Source organism: Furipterus horrens, unplaced genomic scaffold (assembly GCF_987537825.1).
Source record: "Furipterus horrens unplaced genomic scaffold, mFurHor1.1.pri manual_scaffold_11, whole genome shotgun sequence".
Classification (NCBI taxonomy): domain Eukaryota; kingdom Metazoa; phylum Chordata; class Mammalia; order Chiroptera; family Furipteridae; genus Furipterus; species Furipterus horrens.
Window position 1 is genome coordinate 97,576,871 of NW_028327181.1, and position 14,047 is coordinate 97,590,917.

The window sequence follows — 14,047 nt, forward strand, 5'->3', positions numbered from 1 at the left end:
AGGCGGTGGGACAGTCACTGAGCATGGGGTCAGGAGCCCCCATGAGAACAGAGTTTGGGGCTTTCCTCCTTCTTAGCCAAAAACGGTCTTAGAGACATCACTGCTCCATGCGGCTTTTAAAGCCAGTGAGGTCCGTTCTCCTGCAAAGTCCAGCCTCCCTGTGTGTTCCCGGCTATCTCCTCTTCCAGGAGCGCCCTGTCGGTCCCTCTGCTCTTGATCTTGGCACCACTCCTTCCTGCTTCTCTCTCCACTGTCCTCTTCCTACAAATGTGATTGTCTGTGTCCCGCCTTGAAGGACCCATGGCCGACTCTGGCCCTCACCCATGATTCCCTGTCCCTTTTCTTTCCAGGTTCATATAACAGAGAAGATGCTTGTGCTGGGCTCAGACCCTTTCCATCAGTGACATGAAGGCCAATCACTGCCTCCGGGGTCCAGGGCAGCACATGCGTAGGAGAGGTCATGCATAGGCAAGGCGGCTACCGCCCCGTGAGAGGTCAAGGTGACCTCGATCTTGAGGAGGGCTCCAGGAAGCTTTGGGAACCCAGCTGTTTGGCCGGGCCAGCCGGTGAGGACTGTAACGAGAAGGCTTTTAGAAAGGGCTGTGAGGAGCCGTCGATTCAGCATCACAGCGGCCCTGCAGCCCTGTGCCCCGACCCGGGGAGGCTGGACGCTGTGGCGGCAGGCACCCCGGTCTGGCAGGTGTGTCAGGGTTGCTTGGGGCTGCCCCTGAGCTTTCCAGGTTCCCCTCTCTGGGACCCTCAGACACTGGGTCTGTCCTGGTCCAGTCTGCGGTAATAAAGGAGGCAGGGGAGGGAGGAATGGCCGCAAAAATGTCTGGCTCCTCGGAAGAGGAATTCCAGCCGGGAGGGAGGAGGGAGGAGGAGGCTGGGCGGCCCAGCGGTGAAGGCGCAGCCTGCAGTCGGGCCGCTCCGCCCAGTCCTGGCCCAGTGACCGGGCCCAGCAACACAAGCTCCTGACCGCCCACAGGCAGGGTTGGGACTCAGCCTCTGCCAGCTTCTTGGGCACCTGGGGCCCCCTCCCACGGGGCTCCCCAACACTGAAGCATGTTCAGCAGCGCTGTGGGCAACTGACTCACAGAATCCTGGCCCCGGGACCGGGAGTAATCGTGCCAAGGCAGACACCAGAGCTGGAGCGCTGCGCCAGCAGCCTTGGGGGGCCCCTTGTTGATAAAGGCCCGGCCCGGATGCTCGTGGGCGGCCACGTACTTTTCCAAAGGGAGGAAGGCTCCCCTTGCTCGGTGCTCTGGAGACCCGAGCACAAAGCTGCTCTGTGACGAGGGTATTGCTTACTTGGCAGGGGACCCGCAGCGTGGACAGTCCTGCCAAGAACAGCAACAGCCGCGGTGTTGGACGCATTGGAGCGGTGCTCTCTCCCCGTTAAATCACCCAGGCCGGCCGCTGGGGTGTCCTCCCTGGGGGCGGAGGGGGGCCGCCTCTGACACTTGCAAAGTTCAAATAGTGTGTAGAGCCTCCGGAAACGCTGCCAGATGACAGTGGCAGGACCCGAGGGGACAGGCCACACACTCCTCCCAGGACCAACTGCAGTGGCAGTAAATTCTCTCTCTCAAACGGGGTGTGGAGACGAGGATGCCGGAACGCCCCCACGAGCCGGGCAGCACCGCCACCGGGGCCGGCGTTACATGTTTACCCAGCAGAGGAGGAAACGGAGGCCCACGGTCGCGCTTTGCCCAAAGGCACAGAGCTGTCATGTGGCCAGGCAGGACCTGAGCTCAGTCCCTGCATCCTGACCTCTTCCTCGCTTCCCCACTCACAGGACTCATTCTGCGTGACCGCACTGAGAAGAGGGGCCTCCATGTAGCTGCGGTCGGTACGTATTCTTAGCACCATTTTTACCAGAGGACCCTGGGACTCGGGGGACGTCACTTCCCTCCATGCACCTTTATTGAGCCCCCGTGCATGCTGGAGCCCAGGCTCGGGGGCGAGCACCAGGGAGATACCTGTGCCCCACCTACGGCCGCGCCTGGCGTGGCCGAGTGTGTTGTGAACTCGCCCTGCCCAGGGCTACACGGTTCCTTAAGGGAGAGTTTGGTTTCCAATGCAGAGCGATCCACAGTCTTTCCTTGATATTGTTCACTCCCTGCCGGCAAACATGGAGTGAATTCACCGTTTTAAGCAGAGGTTATTTCTTTTTTTGCACAGATCTTCTCCTTGAATCCTTACCAGGCCTCTGTGAGGCAGGCGTGGCGTCCCTATCTGCAGACGAGAAAAGGGGGAGGGAACAGAGCCTGCGGAAGCCCCAGGGCCAGTCAGTGGGGTCACAGGATGGGCCTCCAACCCCGGGCTTGGCCGCTGTCCTGCTCCGGGGCCAGTGTGCCAGCGGTTACTGTCCTCACCCCTACTCTCTCCCCTGGATGGGCTCCATATTTTTAAATATGTTGCTAGTGCAGCTCAGTTGGTTAGAATATTGCCCCGTAACCATAAGGTTGTGGGTTTGATTCCCAGTCAGGGCACTTACCTAGGCTGCCAGTTTGATCCCTGGTCCGGGTGCATACGGGAGGTGACCAATCGATGTCTCTCTCTGGCATTGATATTTCTCTCCCTTCTTCTCTCTCTAAAAAGCAATGAAAAAAAAAAAGTCCTTGGGTGAGAATTAAAAAAATAAATAATAAGTAACTAAGTGAGTTGTCAATAAAACTGAACACAGTAAGCATGGACGTGTTTCCCCATCCTGCTCAGCGCCTACCCCAGGCGGAAGCCAGGGCGCCGAGAGCTTTGGCCCAGCTGCCCCTGGTCACGCAGGATCTGTGTCCTTGCTAAGGGCCAGGCGCCGTCAGAGGTGCTTCAGGTATGCATGCGTGAGCTCCCGCCCTTCCCCTGCCCTTCTCTGCCCGGCAGGTACCAGCCAAGCCCACTCCAGCTCCTCCGCAGGTCCCTCCCCACCCCTGCGTCCTCACAGACCTTGGCTCCTGCCTGTTCTGCACATCTTCCCCTCAGGTAAGCCCCGTCCCCAGCCACCCTGTATCACCTGGGTGCCCAGACTTGTGTGTGCAGCAGCTGCTTCTGATCCGTCTCCAGCTGCACTAGCCCAGTGACCCACCCAGCCCCCAGGAGAAGCTCAGCCCGTACTTGTGAAAATGAGCACACACGCATTTCTGGAGGCCACTGACCAGCAGGGAACAGAGACAGGCACAGCAGCAGGGGACCCGCGAGGCCCAGCTGGCAGTGTGAGGGCTGATATTTATCATGTGACATGTGCTGTGTGACCCAGGACCCGAGTCCTCTTGGCGCAATTAGCCTCTGCCCCACTCTCCGAGGTGGGCCACTGCGCCTGGCCTACCCTCGCTGCAAAACGCCTGTCCTCCTGCTGCACCAGCCTGGCAACCGTGGCAGGTGGCAGCAGTGACGATCCTGGGACCAGGGTTGTACGTGGTTTACGTTGTGAAGCAGCAGGTATTGTCACTTCCGAAACCCAGGGACCCTCAGCTCTGGGGAAGGCAAGTCCTCTCACCTGTCCTGGAGGTCCCCTGTGACCAAGTGGGGGGAGAAGCGGTTTCTTGGGGCTGGAGCGGGGGACGTGGCGCCCTCATCGGGGCTGCTCTGCCACAACAAGACCCACTTTTCCCCAGGCTGGCCCTTGGGGGACAATGCCAGCCAGTCCTCTCCCCCGGGTGACAGAATGCTCTGCCCCGTTCTGTAAGCTGTGGCGCAGCAGATGTGGCCGCTTCCATCGTGTGGCGGCAGCCGGGGCTCGGGGGCTCCTGCGCCCTGGGGAGCCGGCCCCGCGGTCTGCAGTGAGGTGTGGAGAATGGAGCAGCTCCCCGTGTTAATGACAGCAGCCCGTGCTCCCCGAGCGGCGCGCGCTGCCCGATCGCGCTTTAATTATCTGGAATTAGAGTGCCGTGCTCACCCTCTTTATGTTCTGGTGGAGGAAGCCGGGGCATCCATTAATTACCTGGTCCATATGTAAAGTGTCACACATAATTTTTCCAGAGCCAAAGAGTTCTCGCTCCAAGACCTGCATCATCTCTTAATAATGATGTAGAGTGAAGGGAAGGCGGATCCTGGGCTCGGGAAGGGGACCCCTGAGCCTGGATCCTGCCAAGCAGGTGACAGCCTCACTGAGGACTTCACCCCGGCTCCCTGTGCAGCAGAAAAGGACCGAAAGGTCAAGAGACAAAATTAAGAGATGGGTAAAGTACTGGTCTCCATCGATCACAGTCTGTTAAGTAGAGAAATGAATGAGAATTCAAAGCAGAAGAGGAAGTAAGTTTGTACTGCAGCATGCAGGGTGAGGGCTAGATGAGAAGAAGGACTTTCCAAGAGAAAGGAGAGTCACAGACATGCTTAACCTCCACACAGCAGGATGCTTCACAGTGGACCGACCGCACTGGGGAGGGAATGTCTGTCCTGGGGAACAGAAAGTCGCCAAGATGGCAGCTAAAGGATCAAATAATAGGAAGGTCACAGCCTCAAGAAGAGCTTTACCAATGTGTCCTGGGGGCACTGGGGTGGGTGAGTGGAGGAGGAGATGAAGGGACAGAGACACAGGGTGGCAGAGAGACAGAGACGGAGACAGAGATCAGAGGCCATTTGACTCTGGCCAACAGTTTTGTCAACTGGAAGCACCTTCCCTTCTAACCAGATCTCCACGGGGGTCCCATCCTACCCCGCAGGTGGCCTTGTGAAGCGCTGGAGACTTTGAACCTGGGCTCTGGAAAGGTTCAAGTGCCACAGGAAAGAGCAAAGGCACGCCTTCCCCTTGGGTAAGCCCCTTCTGCGACCCCGGCCAGATTTCCTTCCCTTGGACAGGGGGCACTGTCCCCCCACAGTGCTGGTTCTGGGTTCTGGAGCCTATGACTGGGTGGAGAGGCAGTGACAGGGAAGGGGGACAAGACCACTGCAGTCTGCAGAGCCCCCTGCTGCACCTCCCCTCACCCCACTCCCACGCTATCCCATGGGTAGGTCCTATCCGTACTCCCATTTTACAGAAGAGGAGACGGGCCCCGGGCGACACCTTGAATAGATAGATGGTGGACTGGTCCAGGTGCTCTGACTCCAGTCAGGCCCTTCATGAGGCCACACTGCCATCCCCACCCCCACCCCAAGGGCACTGGGTGTCCCTTGTGCACATGGAGGCAACTTCCTGGGTCATGGCCAGTGTCTTCATGTCCTCGTTGGCCGGGGTCCTGGACATCTGGTGTCCTGAACCATATGCGGCTTTCAACCCACCAGCGCTCCACTGCTGGAGTCCCAGCACATTTAAGGACCAGTTTCCTGCACTACGAGTGTCCACAAGGTCCCCCGCCTATCACCTGACTTGGGGCTCAGTCCATGGTGAGTGGAAGAGAAAGAGAAACAGCCTCCCCTTCCCTCCAGGTGGCTTCCCAGCCTCTCCTGCTGTGCGAGATGAGCCCACACTCCAGAATGAAGTAGAATGCCAGCCACGCTCAGGACCCGCAGGATCACAGACCACCTGCCATGCTCAGGACCCGCAGGATCACAGACCACCTGCCACGCTCAGGACCCGCAGGATCACAGACCACCTGCCATGCTCAGGACCCGCAGGATCACAGACCACCTGCCACGCTCAGGACCCGCAGGATCACAGACTACCTGCCATGCTCAGGACCCGCAGGATCACAGACTACCTGCCATGGATAGGACCCCCAAGATCATGGAGCGCCAGCCACGCTCAGGACCCCCAGGATCACAGACCACCTGGCATGGACAGGACTCCCAGGATCGATCCTTGGCCTGGTGCTGGGCTAGGGGCATCAGCCTCCTGTGCACCTGTTAAAGCCCCCCGCCCCCCATTCCAAGGCACCTTTCAGCAGATCCAGGCGGGGTGCGGCAGCTGCCGGAAGCTTTGGAGCACAACCGGCCCTGAGAATCCAGGCCTGTTTTCCTCCGCTCCTTTCCTAGGCCTGGGGTGTGGGGGAGGTGGCCCGTGCCCGGGGCAGCTAGTGTGAAATGAATGTTTCTTGTGAAACACACTCCAGACAGCTGCACGGGGCAGGAAACAGGGTCCCCATCTGGACCACCTGGGGGTGTGCTGCCAGGACAGAGTCGCTCCCACTGCCCCTCCCCCACTGGCTCTGAAGCGCGCGCACACACACACACACACACACACACACACACACACACCCGCCCCAGGCCTCTGGCACATTCCAGGAAGACCTGCAGTCATTCTGCCTTCACTAGCTGATCCTGTCTCGGTCAGACCTGAAACTTAGACAGTTTGGGAGAAGGCACTTTAAGAAAAAGAATACAAAGTTACAAATGGCTAGGGAACAAGTCCTGTGGAGGCGAAGGGCCTGGGCGTCTGCGTCACCATGTCACCGCGTCACCGCCTGGGGTGCCCTGCTCTGCTCTGGGAAGCTGTGGGCACCTGGCACAGGCTGGGCACACAGATGGGACTGATCCCCGACCGATTCTGCTCTCGGCTTCCGTGGGCAGCAAGGTGGCCCAGCCAGCCACCTCCTCCCACACCCGAAGTCCCCTTGGTACCCCATCTCGGGGCTGGCACTTCCAGGGATGGGAAACCTGCATGAGGGGGCAGAGTCCACTTCTTGGGAACCTAATGAAGGGGTCCCGCGGCTCCCTGCCTCGCACCAGCCTGTTTCCCACATTCTGGTCCTCACAGACCCCTAAGTGCGCTCATGACCCTGCCCTCCCGTGTATCAAGCTTCTGGGAGTGGGATGCCCAGGTTTCCGAGCTGCCCTGGCCCCAGACTGGGGGGAGCTGATAACTCCAGGCCCGGCTCCTATCAGGGAAGCCCCTCCCGGAAACCCTCAGGCTCTTACAGGGTGGAGGCTGAACCTGCAGAGTAGGGGCGGGGAGGGGGCAAGCGGTCTTGTTTATCTGCTGCTGCCTCTCACTCCTTCCTCTCAGAAAGCTCTCCAGCCCGTCCCTCCTCCTCTCTCCTGTCTTTTCCCTGCATTACATCTTCCTTCCAGCTTCTGGAATAAATGACAACTCTCTTGTGCCACCCACTTCCCCCTCCCAGCACGTTAAGGCCATTAAATTAAATAACGAGAACCACGACTTCCCTTTGTCGGTACCCAGCAGCTGCCTGTTCGCGTGAGAACGCGGGAGCCCAGCGTCACAGGCCCCGCCACTTGGTGTCCATAAATCTTCGCCATCGCTGAATTCTGCAGACCCCCGCATCCGTGGGCCCTTTGTTGTGTGTTCTTTGAAATGTGGCACCCACAGCCGATGCCCTGGGTGCCAGCTCTCCACCTTGGCATATTAAGTCGTGGCCGACATTCCAGGGCAGGGAAAGGAGAGGAAGGCGTGGTGTCCTCCCGCCCGCCTGCCAGGCGGTGGCAGAAGAACCCCAGTCCCCTCCCCAGCCCCTCTCCCCGCCGCCTCCTGTGGTGGCAGCCCATTGTCCTTTGTTTTCTCCTCCTGCTGGTCCAGATCACCTTCCTGAAGAGTGTTTGTCTCTGCTCCTTAATCATTTATTCTTAATAACTTGATTAAATAGAGTCATCACATGGTTCTCCAAGCAGGGGCGAATGGGTAAATGGGGATGGTGGAAGGCTCCAGAAGGGGGCTCTCAGCCGGCTGCTACTGTGGAGAAGGGGGGACTCACTCCCCTCGGCCCTCCGAACCTGCCACACCCTGCTGGGCTCATTCCTGTCCCATCCACTCTCTGGGACCAGGGACATGACCCTACCCCATTGCTTCATTCCCTGTAGTGCCCCCCCTAAAATATTTAGGTCCACCCAGAATCGGAGAAGTTGAGCTTATTTAGAACAAGGGTCTTTGCAGATATAATGAAGGTACGCATCAAACGAGATCACTTGGATTTCGGGTGGGCCCTAAATACAATGACAAGTGTCATTATAACGGAGAAGAAGACACAGAGACACAGAGAAGGGGCCACGTGAAGATGGAGGTGGACAGCAGGTGACGTGGCCACAAGCCCAGGAACGCCAGGGATTGCTGGCCACCAGCAGAGATGAGGGCGCCTGGCACAGACTCTCCTTCCGGGCCGCTCTTGAACCCTGGGCTGGTGAGCTGGGGCTTTCCTGGTGCTTTCTCACTGCTGCCCCTAGAGCGTGAATGCTGTCCCCGCCCCTCTGCACACAGACTGGGGAAGGGCCACCAGGGAGGCTCCCCGAGCAGTAACTCCTCATGCAGAGATCCATGCTCTGGAGTAAAGACAAGGGCGGTCCCGCTCGGCCCGGCCCCTCGCTGGAGAGCGGGGGGCGCTCAGTCCCCTCTGCACAAACCTAGTTCTGACGTGGGCTGCTATACACGGAAGCACACTAAACCCATTCAACCTATTTCTCCCCCGTGGTGGGAGGGAGTATGGATTTCTTAAAGACAGAGATTTTAAATTAAGCTTTAAAACTGGGACTGAGCAAGATATAATACTGACAATTAGCCTGGACAAACAGTTAATCGCTCTGGCGGGGTAATTTATATAAGCTCCGTGCAACCAGGAGGCAGGCGGCAGTTTGCAATCAGTGCAATGGAAGAGGCTGCAGCCCACACGGAACCACAGTCCTCAGGGCGGGGCCCCCCTGGAACCCCCATCACGGCCTCCCGAGTGGCAGGATTGGGGGTGGGGCTGTCCCACGCCTGGGGTTCTTCCTGGCAGACAGCCACCCTGCTGCCTCGGGCTGCTGGGCCGTGGCTGGACAAGCCCCACCAACAGACGCAGCTGTCTTGATTTTCAGAAAAGGAAAGTCTTGCCTCCTCCCTCGGAGCCCAGCATTTCCAGAGGGTTTCAGGGTTGCGGTGTCCCTGGGGAGCTGTGGGGGCTTGGCTGTTACTCACCCACGGTGCCTCAGTCTCTTCATGTGCAAAGTGGGGGCAGGGGGGGAGGGAGCAGCTGCCCAGGAAGGGCCTCGGAGAATCCAGACAAAGTGTCTCTCTCAGTTCCTGGCCCTTGCAAGGGTCCAAGGGATGGTCACTGCTTGCCACCCAGTTCCTACTGAACGGAGAGCACCCTCGGGCACGCAGCACCGCAGGAGCCCGGCACTCAGACAGTGGCACACATTTGGGTGACCTGATGACTTCCAGCCTTTAGACTCCCCCAGACTCCCCCAGACGGCAGCAGCCTTCCCCACCTGGGACCGGTGGGCTCACCCACGGCAACAGGGCATTGCATTTTAAAGACAAATTCCACATCAGTGGGACTTTGAAAGGAAAACTCTCTGGCTTCTTCTCACAGGCCGGGGTCGAGCCCCAGCCGTGTTTGCCTCTCTCCTCCTGAGCCTGCAGGCGGGAGCAGCCACGTGTCCCTCCTGAGGACTCCAAATGCATGCCTGTCCACACCACCAAGTTCCGTGGGGCCCCGCCTGGGTTCTGCCCACGTGACCATCGCTGTGCTCCCCCCACCCTGCCCCCCCAGTCCCGCCCACATGGCTGTGGGAACTGCTCCCACTTAACCCACGGGACCCATGGCTGGCCTCACCTCAGTGGGCAGAGTTTAAAACGTGTGCATCTCCCCCAGGGTCTCCCACGTGGAGGGTCATGCTTCACGAGAAGACGTTCTCTGGTTCGCAGACACATTTACGCGGCCTGGATTGCTTTGTAAAACCGACGTCTTACTACGAGTCAAAGTTGAAGAAGTTTGAAAACTGCTGCCATAAGCTTCCCCCTCCCCACGGTAACTGCCCCCCTCCCCACTGCCCCTTCGTGGTTCCTGTTTTTAACTCCAGAATGCCGCGAGGACAGGGCTGGGGGAAAGGTGAAAGCGCTGCTCGGGTGACGCTTGCGACGGGGCGTGGGGCTCCCTTTCTGCCCCTGTGACACTCTCACGCCCCCAGTTCGGTTATGGGGGTGGGAGGAGGACACAGGATGAGGTCCGGGCTGTACCTCACAAGTAGTCAAAACCAATCCGTCCTTCGAGGCCACTCAGGCACCCTGTCCAGGAAGCCTTCTTGATTTCCCACTGGAAGTGACCCTCCCATCTGACGGCCCTCCAGGGTCACTTGGGGCACCTCTTCCATTTCAGAAGGGGCTGGTCTCACCTGCCTGTTAAGTCATCCCTGCCACCACCCCCTGCCCTTCACAGCTCAGGGGGCCAGTAAAGATCTCCAGGTAGGTGCAGAGTGTCACAAGTGCGGCCCTCCTGGGTCCCGGGACCAAGGTGAGCTGAAGCAGGGCTGCACAGGACCACGCAGAGCTGCAAGCCTGTGGCGGTCCTCCTTCAACGCCCAGGAAAGAGTCACGGCTCTCCCAGTAAGGGAGGGTGCCCTTCCAGGCTGTAGGGCACCTCCCCCCCCCCCACTCCCAATATACAGGCTCTTCCCACCTGGGCTTTCGAAGGACTAGGCACTGATGGCTGTGTTGTTAAATGAACAAATGCTACAAAATTTACTGACCACGTATGATGCCCGGTGCTGTGCTAAGCATTTTACATGCCCTGTCCCACGTGATTCTCCCAGCAAACATTGTCATCACTATTTTGCTGACAAGGAAAATGAACTTGAAAGAGGTTAACAAGCCCGCCCAAGGTCATCCAGATGGTAGAGGGCAGAGCAAAGTTTCTTATCTCAATCACTCTAAGCCCCAGAGCCTTAGCCCAGAGCCACCTTCTTGTCCAGGACACCGTCCTGACTCTCAGAAGAATGGCTGGCTGGCTGGATAATGGATAAATGGGTGGGGGGTGGGGGGATGGATGGATGATGGATTGATGGATGGATGGATGGACGGGTGGATGGGTGGGTAAATGGATGGACAAATGATGAATGGGTGAGCCTTCATCTCCTTCCAAGGCCATGCTCGTGGCCATCTGGGGTGACCTGTCATCACACTCCCCAGATCTGTGCTAGTAAACAGACTCTAGCTTCAAGCAGAGACCACTTCCATGAAAGGCAGGTTGCTGGTCCAAAATAATTGCCTCCTATCAGGATGTGTTAAAGCCGAGGCATGACAAGGGCTCTGGTTGCCTTAAGATTTATGGTACATGACACACCATTCTTCCCACCACAACACATTTGCATAAAATGCTTATATTACCGCAGCTTCATCAGACCTGAAAATGCACTATGATTCCAATAACATTTCTCTGGAGAAAGACAACGGGCTGAAACAAAAATGCCGTGTGCCGCCTCAGCTCTGTCTTTATTAACCAACATGCCAGGACGCATTGCTAAACCCACACAGTTGAAAAGCCCACCTCGCGCGGGGTGGCTCTCCGCTCCCTCCCTCCATCCATCTTCCTATTTCCCAAGTGTCAAGGCATCGCTTTAAGTACAGAACAAAGCTCGTGGTCCAGATGCTAACCCTGCTGCCAATTAACGTACGTGCCTCTCGGCCGTCACTCTGCGTTCTCAGGGAAGACATGGTGGCTTGCGATGTTAGGTGTCCTTGATTCAAATTCTTTGCTCTTTCCACGGAAAAGATGGTTCCCCGTTGGAAAATGCTCCTATGAGGGCGGTGAGCGCCACCGGCTCCCTGGGCTCCTGCTGGAGGCAGGGACTGGCCCCTCTCACCACGAACGCCACCACCACCACCACCGAGGGGAAGCACAGCTGGAGGTGTGGGCAGGACGCAATGGGAAATGGCACTGCCACCTGCTGATGTGAATGTTTACATCACCCCAGGAAAATCAAGGCCATGGCCAAACGTGTAGGGGGACGCGCGGCCTCGTTCATCATTAACGGACTACAGATTGAAACAACAAAACCAGATTTTTCACCCATCCAACTGACATAATCCCAAATACTGTAATAGTGGCCAGCCTTTAATCAAAAAGGAAAAAATGGAAAGGGTATAGACCAATATGTTAAATGGTAGGATTATAATTCTTTTTTCCTTATCTTGATTTTCTAGAATTTGTGCAATAACGCGTACTTTCCTTGAAAAGGTGGAAAAACCTTGTATATAGTTATGGTGCCCATTTTTAAAAATTCTTATTATATATATGGCTGCACAGGAAATGGGAAAACATACACAGAGCTAGGAAGTGATGGAGTGCAATGTTAAATTTTCAAAAGCAGGATACAAATCTGTATATTTAACCCCGGAGACAGGCGGCGGCTGTGGGCTGCGGGACTCCTGAGTGATGGTTATGGAAGGATGTTACGTTGCTGTGCGCTTTCTCCAATGTTAACAAAGACATAGATTACTTTTACAGTGATCAAATGTCACCTCTTCAGAGAGGACGTTTCTCAGCACTGGGGGGAACAGCCTCCTGCCCTCCAGGAGGGAAAGTGTGCCCAGCCCTTATTCTTTCTTTTTATTCCCAGCCTTGCTCACTACCTGGGTTCTCTCTGCAGGCAGGCCTTTGTCTCTCTCCCCACTGGACTGTCCCTTGTCCCCAAGGGACCCGGCCCCTGAGGGGTAGGGAGCAGGGGGCAGGGAAAGGGACTCTGTTATTAAGTAATTTATTCCAGGTCAAGCTTTACATACATCATCTCACTGAACCTTCTCAAGGGTCCCATGAGGCTGACAGGGGAAGACGCGTCTCTGCCCACAGAAGGTGGTTCTTTATGCAACGGAGATGACCAGGACAGCTGGTGTGCATGGGGGTCTCCCTCACACCCCGCATGCAGTAGGCATCACACCTGCTGGGCAGAGACAGGCCTGAGGCGCAGCAGAGGGGCCTGGGGCTTGAGGAACTTGGCCAAGGTCCACGACTGGCCAGGATGGAGCGTCTTCTGTGTAAGTGCCATGCATGGCCTCACACGGGGTGATGAGCCAGCGGGAAGATGGGTTTGAAATGCATGACACATAGTAGGTGCTCAGTAACAACGGGCCGAGTGAGCCGCTGTGGCTCACAGATGAGGACCTGAGTCAGGCGCTGTGAGTGGGACGAAGGAGAGAATCCAGGTCCCAGCGCACTGCGGCCCCTCGTTATCAGAGCCTACCTACACGTGATGGGAATGCAGACTCGGGGCTGCCTTAGAGGACCCTCTAGACAGGGAACCGAAAGGGATCGGTACGGCTCACCAAGGGGAAAAAGCAGGCAGCGAGGGCTGCAGGAAACACCCAAAATGTTAACAGAGGTTCTTTCTGCAGGACCGGGCGTCAGTACCAAGGCGCTGAGGAGAGAGCTGGGACCGTGCCTGGATGTGCCGTAAGCACAGAGGCAGGAAGAGGAGCCTGGAAGGACAGACCCAGGCCAGGTCACAGAAGTACTGAAGAACGACCTTGAACTTCAGCCTGGAGATTCCGGTGTTCTAGCCTGGCTGCACATTAGACAACCCCTGTGTCCAGGAGCTTACGCATGTTCTAGCATCCAGAGCACCCCCACCCTGCAGCGCCCCGACTCCGGTTTGGAGCAGAGTGAGAGGAGCCAGAGCCTTGCAGGGGGCCCGGTCAGCACCGATCCTGGAGGGCCACTGGGAGGACTTTGGTTTTTTCCATCAAGATTGTAACCTGAGTCTGTCTGGCCCCAATATTTGTATCCTTTGTGACAGAGGGAGAGGCTTGGAGGGGACAGAGCCCTGCTGAAGGGAGAGGCTTCCTCGGGCTGCTGGCGTGGCCCTGGTGAGAGACCAGAGCCTTCAGGCAGAGTCTTTGCGGCCCTGGTTTGGGAGAAAAGCAGAGATTCCAGAGGTTCTCGGCGGGCGGGAAGACAGGCCCCGCCGGGCTGCCCAGGCAGAGAACAGGGTCCCACCCGGTTGCCTCACTGGCAGCGTCGCTGAGCATTGGAGACTCCACACGTAGTGACCTAGCAAGGTGCCCACACAGTATCCCGCCATCCTGGTCGGCACCCAGCAGGACTTGGTGTCCGAGGCATCGTTAGGGTGTGTGTGGAGGGTGGCGGGGACAGCCAGGGAAGAGAGAGACAAAATCAAGGGAAGCAGCCGGGGCAACGGCGTGAAAGGAAGCCGCGCGCCCGGGCGCAGGAAGGGCCGCCCAGCTGGCCGTAGTGGGAGGAAGGGCAGTACGGGCCCCAGGGAGGCCTGGGCGGCCTTGGAGGAACCTCCGCCCAATGATCCTCTTCCAAGTAGGACGTGTGCACGTTCTAGACACTCAGCCATTGGTGTTCCCAACTGGCGGGCTCTAAGGGCAGACCCAAGACAGCAGCCCGCACACTCCTCTCCTCCGTGACTCGTTCGTGTTAACAGGGTCAAAATGCCGAAGACACTCCCTGGC

The 14,047-nt window shown here is 57.7% G+C and overlaps 1 long non-coding RNA gene across 1 annotated transcript in view; it reads right to left on the minus strand.

The window, feature by feature from the left end:
- Positions 1-2,503: 2,503 nt before the first annotated feature.
- LOC149998929 (uncharacterized) overlaps positions 2,504-14,047 on the minus strand; it is a 50,191-nt gene continuing 38,647 nt past the window's right edge. The window contains exon 3 of the long non-coding RNA XR_016513999.1: positions 2,504-2,593. This is a non-coding gene — a long non-coding RNA (uncharacterized LOC149998929). The remainder of the gene's footprint in view (positions 2,594-14,047) is intronic.